Below are 12,304 nucleotides of genomic sequence, written 5' to 3'. Positions count from 1 at the left end.
CAGCTGTTAGATCAGCCATCCACCGTTGAACTGGTAAAGTCCGCACTGAACAACCACTCCCACCAGGCACTGGCAGAAGGGACAAGGGCTTGTCATTATGGAGCTCGTGCCTGGGGAGGAGGGGTGGGCTGGGGAACAGACAACAGGCAAACTACTAAACACAGGGTGTGCCAGATGGCGAGAGCAATGGAGACATGTAAAATAGGTAAGGGCTTAAGAAACATGGGGGATAGGGAGCAGGGGAGGGTTTCTAAGGGAATAAAGTCCTTCTGATCTGTGTCCAATAGCGTTATCAATACGGGGCAGCGCTCTCTGAACGGGCTCCCATCTGGAAGGCCTGCTGTTTCAGTTCCTGCTGCGTAAAGAATGGCCCTCACAGAGAGTGGCTGAGCACAAGAATTCTGGTATCGTCCTGCAGTGTTTCTGTTGGCCAGGAATTCAAGGAAGTGCTCGGCCAGGTAGTTTTGGCTTGGAGTCTCGCCAGCAGTGTAGTCAGACGGGGTCTAGAGCTGCAAGAGCTGGAGCCTGGAGCAGTGGGGGGCTGCCAAGCATCTCTCTCTGATGTAGGCTCCAGGTTTCTCCAGGGACTTTCTGTGTGTGGGAGGGTCTGCTCTTCCTCACGGCGTGGAGGCCTCAGGGCAGTCAGACCACTAACACAATGGCACAGAGCGCCAGGTGAGAGTCGCAGCAAACCAGACAGAAGCTGTGACGCCTTTGAGCTGCACATGCCTTAGGGAGGCCTCACGATTCCTGTCTCCTAATGTTTACACCCTGTGGAGTCCCCCCAACTTGAGGCTGGCAAGAGCTGTGACCAGATTCCAACCAATGGAATATGGCAAGGCAATGGGCTGTCCTTCCCATGATGATGTTACACTGGATACCAAAGTGTAAGGATTTTTTTTCAGATGCAGTGAAAGTCCTTGAGCCAATGACTTTGAGTTCATCAAAGGGGAGGTGATCCTGAATGGGCCCACCAAATCGTGTGAGTCATCTAAGAGGAGACCTAGACTTTCCCGGAAGTGAGGGACCCTAAGAGGCAGAGACTCTTGGTCCATTGCTTGCTGTTATGGGCTGGCCTGTGTCCCTCACACATACAAAGTCATATGTGGTTAGCCCCTAGGACCTCAGAATGTGACTATTTGGAGACAGGGCCTTCAAAGAGGTGATTATGATAAAAATGAGACCATTAGAGTGCGCCTGGGTGGCTCAGTCAGTTAAGCATCTGTGTTCCGCTCAGGTCATGGTCTTAGAGTCCAAGGATCAAGTCCCATATCAGGATCCCTGTTCAGAGGGGAGTCTGCCTCTCCCTCTGCCCCTCACCTGGCTTGTGCTCTCTCTCTCTCTCTCAAATAAATAACTAAAATCTTTAAAAACAAAAAGACACTGGTCTTATAAAAATGAAACCATTAGAGTGGTCCGTAAATCAATCCAACTTTTATAAGATTTATAAGAAGAGGAAATTAGGACCCCGAAAGAGACACGCAGGAGGCATGTGCAGAGAGAAAGGACCATGTGGGGACATGGCAACAAGGCAGCTGTCTACAAGCCAAAGAGAGGGGCCAAACCTCAGAAGAAACCAAACCTGTCGATGCCTTGATCTAGGTTCCCAGCTTCCAAAACCGTGAGAAAATAAATTTCTGTGGTATAAGCTGCCTGATCTGTAGTATTTTGTTATGGCGGCCTTAACAAATGAATACGCTTGTCTTAGAAGAAGTCATCTGTCATAAATGCTGCAGTCACAAGAAATGAATTCTGTCAAAAACCAGAGGACGCTTGGAAGTGGATCCTTCCCTGGTTGAGCCTCCGGATAAGACCACCACCCAACCATCGCCTTGATTTCATCTTTGAGAGACCCCGAGCAGAGAATTCCTCCAAGCCCTGCCTGGACTTCTGACCCACAAAAAGTGTGAGATGATAACACATGTTGTGGGAAGCCACTAAGCGTGTGGTCGTCTGTTCTGCAGCATGGAAACCACACCCACCTTTAATGATCCAGTCTTGAGAGTCATAGCACAACCTCTGTTGTGTTTATTTGGGTGCAAGTGAACCATAAGCCCACCCAGATTCAAATATTGGGACCAAAGGTACTGCCGTGGCCAAATTTGGAAAATACAGCCTGTGGCACCTACGTCATTGAATTTTAATTCATGGCTCATGTTTGAAACTGTAGCTTGATTTCTGCATCCACATCATCTTCGTTGACACTGCGCGTTTCTCCAGGTGGTCCTCACGTGGGCTTCTACTGAGGTCCATTCAAGCCCCCCCTGGAGGATGCCTGTCTGTTCCTTCAAGAAGACACAGCACCAGCTGGGGGTCACAATCCCTGCATATATTATAAAACAGACTTTTCCAAACATGCTACCCACATCTGATGACTCTTCAGTTGGACATTTCCTCATGATGCCTTGACAGATGATAGAAACATTTTTTTAATTTTTATAGATTATCCTTCATCCCACCTTTGCTGCTCCTAGTGGCTGGATCCATTGGTTGAGGCTGGGAAAGCATGATTGTAGTGAGACGACTGGCAGTGTGTGCCTTGGCACCATGAGAAATGGCCTGGGAAATCGGCTGCCCGTTAGCTAGGCTTCTGTCTCTGCCTCCAGTTAGGTAGGGCCTGGGAGGACATTCAGGCCAAGCAGACGTCTGGGGCTCAGTTCCCTTCTACAACATCCCCACCTAGTGGGCCTGCCAGAGTGCTTCTCCAGTGGGGATGATCATAACTTTCAGTTGCCCCAGGGAAGGAAAGGGCAGGTTCTATCCAGAAGAAAGAGGCCATTCATCTGCTTAAGTCTCTAAGCTGCTTTCCTTGACCTCTTTAGCAAGAGAATAGCCTTGACAGCCAGGTACTGTCGGAAGAGAAGGATTTTCTAAATTCCTCCAGTGCCATTATGATATTAGAGTTTGGCTGACTAGATCCTAGAGTTTTACCTGGAGACAGAAGAGGCAGAAGCCATGGTCTGAGGCAGGAACAATGAGAAGACCATTCCTTCTACTTTGGGAGATGATGGGAGGAAGAGGAAAGAGAGGCGGGGGAAGCAGAGAGACTGGCCAAGGCCCCGGATGCGGGCGTGTGCTGCAAAGGTCAAGGGGAGGACCAAGAACTCTGCAGAGCTATGATACACTTCCCCATTCATCCAGGCAGAGACTGTCAGGATCTAGGAGCGGCCTACCAAGTGGCCTCTTCCAACATGGCACAGGGTGAGGGACAGTAAGTCTGAAACCTGTCTGAAGCCCCTCAGCAAAATTAGATAAACTCAGCCAGAGCTCAGTAGTCCCAAGGCCAGGGAGCAAACCAGGGCAAGGCAAAGACCAGCCAGGGAGTATCCAGAAAATTCTGTATGCAGACCCTTTCTACCTCACTCCCACTGCCACAAGGACCCTGAAAGTTCTCCTGAAGGAGAAGCCAAGAGATGGGAAATCTGAGACACTGTACATTTTACTTGCCACAGCCTGAATGATCTCACTAGACTATTTAAATAGTTGAATTAAACTGAGTTTACCGAATTGGCGTCCATTGACTCATTGCCCACCCAGTGGGGAGGGTCCATAAAAAATAGTAGGTCTATTAGAGGAAAACTACAGAAGATTAATTTTTTACATGTTTGAGTGGAATGCAAGTCAATCCATGACTTGACTTTGTTTCTTAGCCTGGCTTATATCTAAGGAGCAATTTGGTCTGAACTTGAGTGTCAGAAAGTTCTGGGCCTGAACTCCAGCTGAGCTATTCATTTGCTATTGGACTTTGAACAACTGAACCCTCTAGGGCTTCATCTTCTTCACATGTTAAATGACGATCACAAGTAAATATTGTTTGAGCCAGAGACCAGTCAACATTTTCCAAAAGAGACCAGAGAATAAATAATGTAGACTTTGCAGGTCATAGAATCTCTTTTGCCACTATTCCACTCTGCTCCTGACACACAAAAGCGGCCACAGACAATCCGTAAGTGGATGAGAATGGCTGTGTTCTAATAAAACTTTATTTACAAAAAACTGGAGCCAGATTTGATCCAAGAGTCTCAGTTCGCTGGTGCCTGGGTTAGAGTGTAGGACTACACAACAACAAAGAGACCCCCAAATACAGTGTCTTATCAAGACAAAAGCTTAGGTCTCTCCTCTGCTAACAGTCTGGAGATGAGCCCCCTTTGGGATCCAGGTTCTTTCCATCCTTTGTCCCTCATGCCTAAGGAATATTTCAGGAGTAGCAAGGACTAGGCTGAAGGGGCTGAAGCTGAGCAAGCAAGCCGGATTGGGGAGGAGAGGAAGTCAGAGAGGTTGTGTGTGTGAGAGAGAGACAGACAGACAGACAGGGACAGAGAGAGTAGTTTAGGGTTTCATAGGCTGCTCTTGGGACATGGCTTCTGCTCTGAGAATAATAACATCCCTAACTTTTCTTGGAGTCACCTGATTCGAACTACATTTGAACAGGATCCCTTCAGCCACTATGTGGGGAGCCAGACTGGGGGTAGTCACGAGGCAGGAGGGGACCAGTCATTGAGGCAGGAGACAATGGTGACAAGGAATGGTTAGATGGCTAGATTCTGGACATATTTTTAAATGGAAATGTGCTTTTTCTCCCCCTGGGAAGATCCCTGACTCCATCCAGCTTATCCAAAGGTGATCCTGAACATAATTACAAATCACTGTGTAGGCCTGACGCATTCGGGATGTGACCACAGGCCTCAGCGAACCACTCAATTTCCGGGCATCCTAATAGCAAATGGGTCCACACGAGCGAGCAGGTGCCAGATCTGTTTTGTTAGACTCTGAATCCCCAGTGCTTAGCACAAGGCCGGACACACAGCAGGCTCTTAAACAAATATTTTGAATGAAGGAACGAATGAATGAACAAATGAATCAATTTCCCCAACAAAATGCAAACATGCGAGGCAGTGCATTGCGTAGCAGTGAACACAGAGTCTGCCAACAAACCAAGTGTTTGTGTGGCCTTCCATGCAGACACACAGCTTTCCACTTCAGAGCTGCCACCACGCGAGACCGAGAGAGCGACAGAGCCAAAAGAAGCCAAAAGGATGGGCGCAGCCGGCTCAGCCCTCGTTCAAGGGGCCACAGCGTCGCCGGCCTCCTGGTTGGGCTTCAGTCCATCGCAAAGCCAGAGGCTTTTACAGTCTTAATTACTTGGAACCGAGATGGTTAAAGCTGCAAATTCCAGGGGGCCGCCATGTTCAAAATCTTCTACTTCAAAGACAAAGCGGAAGCAGGAAATTGCCGGGTCTATGACCCTGGGGCAACACACGCTGTGCTGGTTAATTTTATGTGTCCCAGGGTACCCAGATATTTGGTTAGACGTTATCTCTGGTTGAGTCTGTGAGGGTGCTTCCGAATAAGATTTGCATTTGAATCAGTAGACTGAGCAAAGCACCTGCCCTCCACAATGTGGAGGGGATCCCATTCATTGAGAGCCTAAATAGAACAAAAGACTGAGCGAGGGAGAACTCACGTTCTCTGCCTGACGGTCCTGGAGCTGGGACACTGGTCTTCTTCAGCCTTCAGACCCAGACTAAAGCTTCTGCCACTGGCTCTTGCAGTTCTCGGGTGTTCGGACGACAGATCTGGGGACTTCTCAGGCTTCCTTATGGTGTGAACCAACTTCTTATAATAAATCTATCATCTCTCACTTTCTCTCTCCAATTGGTTCAGCTTCTCTGGAGAACCATGGCTAATACATAAGCCATTTCTGGGCCTCAGCTTCCCACCTAAAACACAAAGATGTTGGAGCAAGAGGCTTCCGAAGGATTTCAGGCTTACACGAACCAGGTCTCTGGACCCAAGCAAGCTCCTTAACCTCTCTGTGCCTCTGTTGCTTCATCTGTGAAAGGAGGAGAATGATTGGACCTACCTTGCAGAATTGGTGAGGATGAAATGAATAAAACAGGTAGAAAGCTCTTAGAAAGCGCCTGGCACCGGGCAAGTACCATGCACGGAAGGGTGAAATAGGCTTAGGATTTTCAGCGTGACCTTGGGCAAGTGATGCGAGCTGAGTCTCAGCTTCTTCATCAGTAAAAGAAAATAATAATATTGGCCCTGCCCCTCAGTTATGAGGATCAGATGCCAAAACGTTATATGTGATGTAAATGGTACCGACCTACAAACTAAAATGAGAATGGGGCTCATTCTCCCCGACTGCACTTTGAGCGTCTTGAAGACGGTGCAGCGGTTAAAAGAGTGGGTTCTGGAGTAGGGTGGCCAGATTTAGCAAATAAAAACACGGGATGCTCTGTTAAATTTGAATTTTAGAAAAACAAAGAATACATTTTTTAGCATATGTCCCATGCAATATTTGGGACATTTGTAGACTAAAAAAAAATACTTGTTGTTTATCTGAAATTCAAATTTAACTGGGCCTCCTGCATTTTAAACCCGATTCTGGAGGCGAACTGATTGTGTTCATATCCCAGGTCTTATTCATTGTACAAACGTGAGCAAATTACCCTATCATTCTGGGCCATGCATGGTTTCCTGGCTCTGCCAGCCTTTAGCTGTGCAGCCAGGGAAGCCCTCAGCCTCTTTATACCTTCATTTTCTCATCTGCAAAATGGGGAGATGAGGGTTCCTGCCTCACAAAGCAGTCACGAGAATAAATGAGTTAATGTGTGTAACACTCTGTCCAGCACTCAACAGATGCCAACGAGCATTCAAACAGCATTCTTTCGGTGAATATGAATTGAGAAACTTTTTTGGGTAGGCGACACCCTGGGTGCTGGGGAAACAACGGTAACCGACGCAGACCCAGCCCTCCAAGTAGAGCCCTCCTTCCACGGCCTCCTTTAACCACCCATGACTTTAATGGGTATCGAAATGGCATGGCTTTAATTTCCTAACAGCCACTGAGTGTTTGTTTGAATTCACTTATTATTCCTTTGCAAATGTCCACTCTTCCGTTCCCCTGGGCCATCACGGCTATAAATCATTGTCTTGTGATTCCATGCTTAGAGAGAGCCAGGGCTAGAACCTACTCATTGGAGGATTTTACGGGGTTATTTCTTGTGGCAGAAAATGCAAATGGGTTGGCAGTAAACATAAGGGGAAAAAGCGACCTCAGCAGTCCGCACGGAACGTAAATGCAGAGGGAATCGGTGGGGAGAGAGTGTCATTTTTAGTAAGTAGAGCAGATATGCCACTTTGCTGAAAATATGAAATGCCAGAAAATTCTCCTGACTTCCTATGTTACTGAAAGACACTTGAAGTTGACCTGCTTCTTTCAGGACCCCGGAATGACATTACATTTCACTGTATTTGGTGCTATTCAGGGCGAAAAGGCTGATGAGGTAGCGAATAACACCCCAGAAGGGGGTTGTGGGGGAGAAGAGAGATCTGCTCAACTCCACCAACTTCCATCACCTGCAGGAAAGATCTTCTCTCAGGCCTGGCCAATTTCCCTTCTCTACTGGTCTATTTCATTCCAGAAAGATCTTTCCGAAGAGGGAACAAAATATATTCCCCAGGTCTCTGTGGATAATTTACACACAGAGATAGGAAATAGGGAGCCCTTGTTCCCCAGATCCGCTCGTGGATACAGAATCACTGCCGTGTCCTGAGTTGTTGATGCGAGCGGGGAAAGACTTCTTTCCTACTCCTGATGCTTCCTTCCACGCGGAGGGAGCCCCAGAAGCATCATAGTTCCCACGCCCACCTGCACGCCTCCGTCTCTGCCGAGCCGAGGTGGGACGTCCTGACGTGACTGGCGAGTTAGCACGGAGAAAGGGGCACGCCGAAGCCAACCTCCCCTCCCCCTCCTCCTGCTCAGCCTGTGAAGAGGGCTGTCCCCTGCTCCTCCATGCTGTACGTCTGTGACCAAGGACGGCCGTCTGCTTCAGGGTTCAGTTAGGAAACCCACCTGCCTGCAGGTAAGGGGTCCCAGTCTCCGATGTAAACCCCATCAGGAATAAAGGCGCTATTCTGGCCGCCTTCTGTTCCTCAGTGGGGACAGTCTCCAGACAGAGAGCAGGAGCTTGTGTCTTAGTCTAACTGAGCTGATAGCACAGAACACCATAGCCCGGGTGGCTTGGAACGTTGATTTCTCGCCGTTCTGGAGGCTGGTCGTCTAAGATCAAGGCGCTGGCAGGTTTGGTGTCTGGTGAGGAAACTCTTCCTACCTCGCAGTTGGCCACCTTCTCCTATATCCTCCCATGGCAGAGAACGGAGAGAGAAAGAGATCCTATGTCTCCTCCTCTTTCCATAGGGGCGCCTAATCCCGTTCATGAGGGCTTCATCCTCATAATCTCATCACCTCCCAAAGGCTCCACCTCCAAATCCCCTCACATTGGGCGTTCAGCGTCAACATACGCATTTTAGGAGAGAGAAACGTTCAGTCCATAGCAGCTAGTGACAGAGTTACCTCCAGGCCCAGGAGTCGACAAAGCCGTCTCTGAGGTGCCGTGGATGGCCTTCAGAGCGTCACTATCTTTCTCTACGTCAGCCATGACCCACGAAACACAGGCCAAAAGCCTCACTGTCATTAAGAAACCTTCTTGGGAATGGTTAAGGAAGCTGAGGCAATTTCGTTCCTCTTCCGTGTTCAATTCCCAGTCAAGACTCAGCTTAAATGCCGTCAGCTTCCCCTGAGTCCTGTGGAAATGGTGCCTGTACCTCAAACAATGCGTATGGAGGGGGAAGAAAGGTGGGGTGTGTGTGTATGTATGCTTGTGATGTGTATGTGTGTGAGTGGTGAGGGGGGCCGTGGCGGTATGTGTGGTGTGTGGTATAGAGTGTGTGTCTGTGTGTGGTAAGGGGTGTGTGTAGTGTGGTGTGTGTGTGTAGTAGGGAGTGAAGGGGATGTATGTGTGGTGTGTGGTATAGTGTAGTGTGTGTGTGTGTGTGTGTGTGTAGTGGGGGTGTGGTAGGGGTGTATGTGGTGTGTGGTGTAGTGTGGGGTGTGTATGTGTGGTGGGGAGTGAAAGGGGTGTGCAGTGTATGATATAATGTGTGTATAGTGGGGGTGTGGTGGGGGTGTGGTATAGTGTGGGGTTTGTGTGTGGTGGGGAATGAAGGGGGTGTGCAGTGTGGTATGTATTATAGTGTGCTGTGTGTGTGTGTTTGTGTGGTGGGGGTTGCAGTGGATGTGTGTGGGGTGGGGTGTAGTGTGTGTGTGTGCGTGTGTGCACATGTATGTGTAGTGTGTGTGTGCGTGTGTGTGTGTGTGTGATGTGGCTTGTGTGGAGGGTGGGGGGTGGTATATGTTGGTTCCTAAACTTTCTCCAATTAAAGGTTCATTTGGCAGCAATCTCATTCCCACAAGCCATTAAAGATGGTGTACGGGTCATTCATCACTGCATAACAAATTAGTCCAAAACTAAGCAGCTTACAACAGTAAACATTTATTATCTCAGCCTCTATGGCCAGGAACCCATGAGTGGCTTAGTGGCACCAGTTTCTCATGAGTCTGTAGTCAAGATGCCAGCTGGAGCTGCAGTCATCCGAAGGCCCGACTGGGGCTGACAGGCCCACCTCCAGGTGGTTCACTCACACGGTGGTGCTGGTTGTTGGCCAGAGGCCTCAGATCCTTCCGCGTGGGCCTCTCCACAGGCTGCTTGAACAGCCTCACAGCATGATGCTGCCCTCCCCCAGTGAGCTATCTAAGAGAGAGCCAGGGGGAAGCACTCTGCCTTTGAAGACCTAGTCTCAGAAGTTACCACCGAGGCTTCTGCCACATTCTATTCCTTGGAACCAAGTCAGTGAGTACAGCCTGCATTCATGGGAGGGAAATCAGCCCCCATCTCCCGAAGGTGGGGGACCAAAGAATTTGTGAACATATTTTAAAACCACCATGAGTAACACGGTGCAGAAAAAGAGAAACAAAGGCAGAAGAATCTTAAAATGTACTGACCGTACTATGGCAAGAATAAAATAGAGTGACATTTGAGGATTCAGGCCTTTTCCCCTCCACTATCTTCCCAGGAAAACTGATGTGGAGAGATGGGACAGAGGCCAGGCCGTGGATGGAGTGGGGGCAGATGGGAGGGGTTTTTGAATACTGGAGGATCAAGAGGGGCTGCCGCAGACTGTGAGATGTTAGAGGGCAGGAAGCTTGGGAGGGACTGGCTTTAAGAAGCAGCGTGTCAGGAGGCGCCTGAGTGGCTTAGTCAGTGAAGCATCTGCCTTTGGCTCAAGCCATATCTCAGGGTCCTGGGATCAAACCTGGCATGCTTCTCCCTCTCCCTCTGCCCCCCAACCCCACTTGTGCTCTCTTTCTCTCAAAATAAATAAAATCTTAAAAAAAAAAAAAAAAGCAGCAGCAGCAGCATGTGTGGGGTTATGACCAAGCTTTCCTCTTCTTTCAGAGACACAAGGAGAGACCAGAACTACTTGTAATTAGTCCCCAGTTTGGGGGTTGTTTCATTACATCTACACTGTGGTGAGACTGGATCGCCTGGGTCTTATTCTTTACTCAGGCTACATTCACATTCCCTGAGAATGTCCACCACAAATGTAAAAGAGCGAGGAAGCTCTGTTTTTAAAGCTTCTCAAATGCTTTTGTATCTTCTTTAAGACATTTGTATTCTCAGGACCTAGCACAGCACCGTTCACACAGGGGGTACTGGAAAGAATCAAGCGAAAAAGTTAATTTGGATTTTCACATGATTTATGAGCCAAGAAGATGTTATGATCCAAAGGGACAGAGGAACTATGTAAACTTAAAATAAAAATATTTTGGGGTTGCCATGTGTTCAGAATGCCTAGATGGGTTGGAAGAAACAAGTGCAGGAGATTCAGGGTCAATCACACGGGGAATCAATAGAGTGGAGCCTGGGGGCCAGGACAAGTGTCAAAACTACTATTTTCTCTGTGGCCCCAACCTTATTTTCACATGTTCTTCAGCCCGCACAACCCTTGAAAGCAAACAGGGGGATGACGAAACTAAGTGGGTGTGGTGACACAAGCGGAGATCTCTCAGCCCTACTTTTGGAGAGGCCAATCAGGGCTCGGGGTCAGGTCTGGGGCTGATGCACGGGCTGCGGTGGGGCATGGGGAGCTGGACAGGTTTCCCTCTGCCCTAACAGTTGTTTCTTGCAAGATGAAAGAACTTAGCTGTATTTTTTTTTTTTCTTGGTTTCTAGCAGACTTCCCAGAGTAGACACCTGGAGACATATGGAGGAGAATGTTCTTCAGGGCTCACATACAGATTTCAGAAAGCACTGGGAATTTCGGGGTAGCACTTAAAATCCTGTAGGCCTCTTCCTGTGTTGCCTTGGTTGGCTGCCTGGCTGAAGGCAGAAGTTGAGGCTTAACAAGAGGCCTCCTGGAGCAGAGGCCAAGAGGTGGGGTTCACCCAAGGCCTGCCGTCTCAGCTCTGTTACCAATTTACTGGGAAAAGTCATTCGTGCCAGTTAGGCTCTGGTTAGTAAAGAGTTGTCCAGTCTGGGAGGCGGGTAGAGGAGCCAAATGTAAGAACAGGTGATCAATGAAAGTGACACATTACTCATGCCTCCAATTCTTCTTAGACAGTTAGTCCTCAATTAGCTCTCTGAGAAATAGAGAAAATAAGTGTACTTGCCTTGCTAATGACCACATGGTCAGGACTGAGCAGTTTACACAGCATTTTCGCTCCAAGATGAAATGTGCTGAAATATTGGGATTAATGAGTTTCTGACTTGCGGGTCTGGAAAAATTCGGTTCTTTTCTGTACATTTTCACCAATACAAAACAATGATTTAGTGGTAGAATGATCATGAAAAGGAACCAGGCCATTCTCCCCTCTATCCTGGTCAAAAGAACGTGTTCTGGCCTGAAATGACCCTTCCTCCTATGAATTTATTTTCTGTATTCACAGTCCATGTTTCACTGGACTGCACTGGGCCGAGGTCAATGGTTGTTTATGGTTAGTATTAACCTGATCAGCTGGGCATCCGTTCTCTTTGGTTGGTGCCCATGATGGACACACCCTAAGATGACCCCTGACCCCATGAGTCCTGCACAATCCCCTCCCTTTGAGTGACTGCAGGACCTAGGACCTGCTTCAAACTAACAAACTAACAAAGGTGGGGCAAAGGTGATGGGATCTCACATCTATGACTCCTGATGACCTTGCAGAAGCTAACAGTTATGTCATGAGAGGATCTATGGGGAAGGCCACTGGTGTGGAGCTGTGTGCCCCCACCCCCCCGGTGCTGAAAGGGGCCCCCCAGTCAAGAGGTGGAAAAAATACAGGGCCCGGAGTCCCATCATCACAAGGAAATGAATTCTGCCAACAACCTGAATGACCCTGAAAGAAGATCTTTCCCTAGTTGAGCCACCAAATGAGAACACGGCCTGGCTGATGCCTTGACTGCAGCCCCATGAG

The sequence above is a fragment of the Ursus maritimus genome, unplaced genomic scaffold, assembly GCF_017311325.1.
Source record: "Ursus maritimus isolate PB19 unplaced genomic scaffold, ASM1731132v1 scaffold_8, whole genome shotgun sequence".
NCBI classification, from domain to species: domain Eukaryota; kingdom Metazoa; phylum Chordata; class Mammalia; order Carnivora; family Ursidae; genus Ursus; species Ursus maritimus.
The sequence above is the reverse complement of the archived record's forward strand: the minus strand, read 5'-3'. Positions refer to the sequence as shown.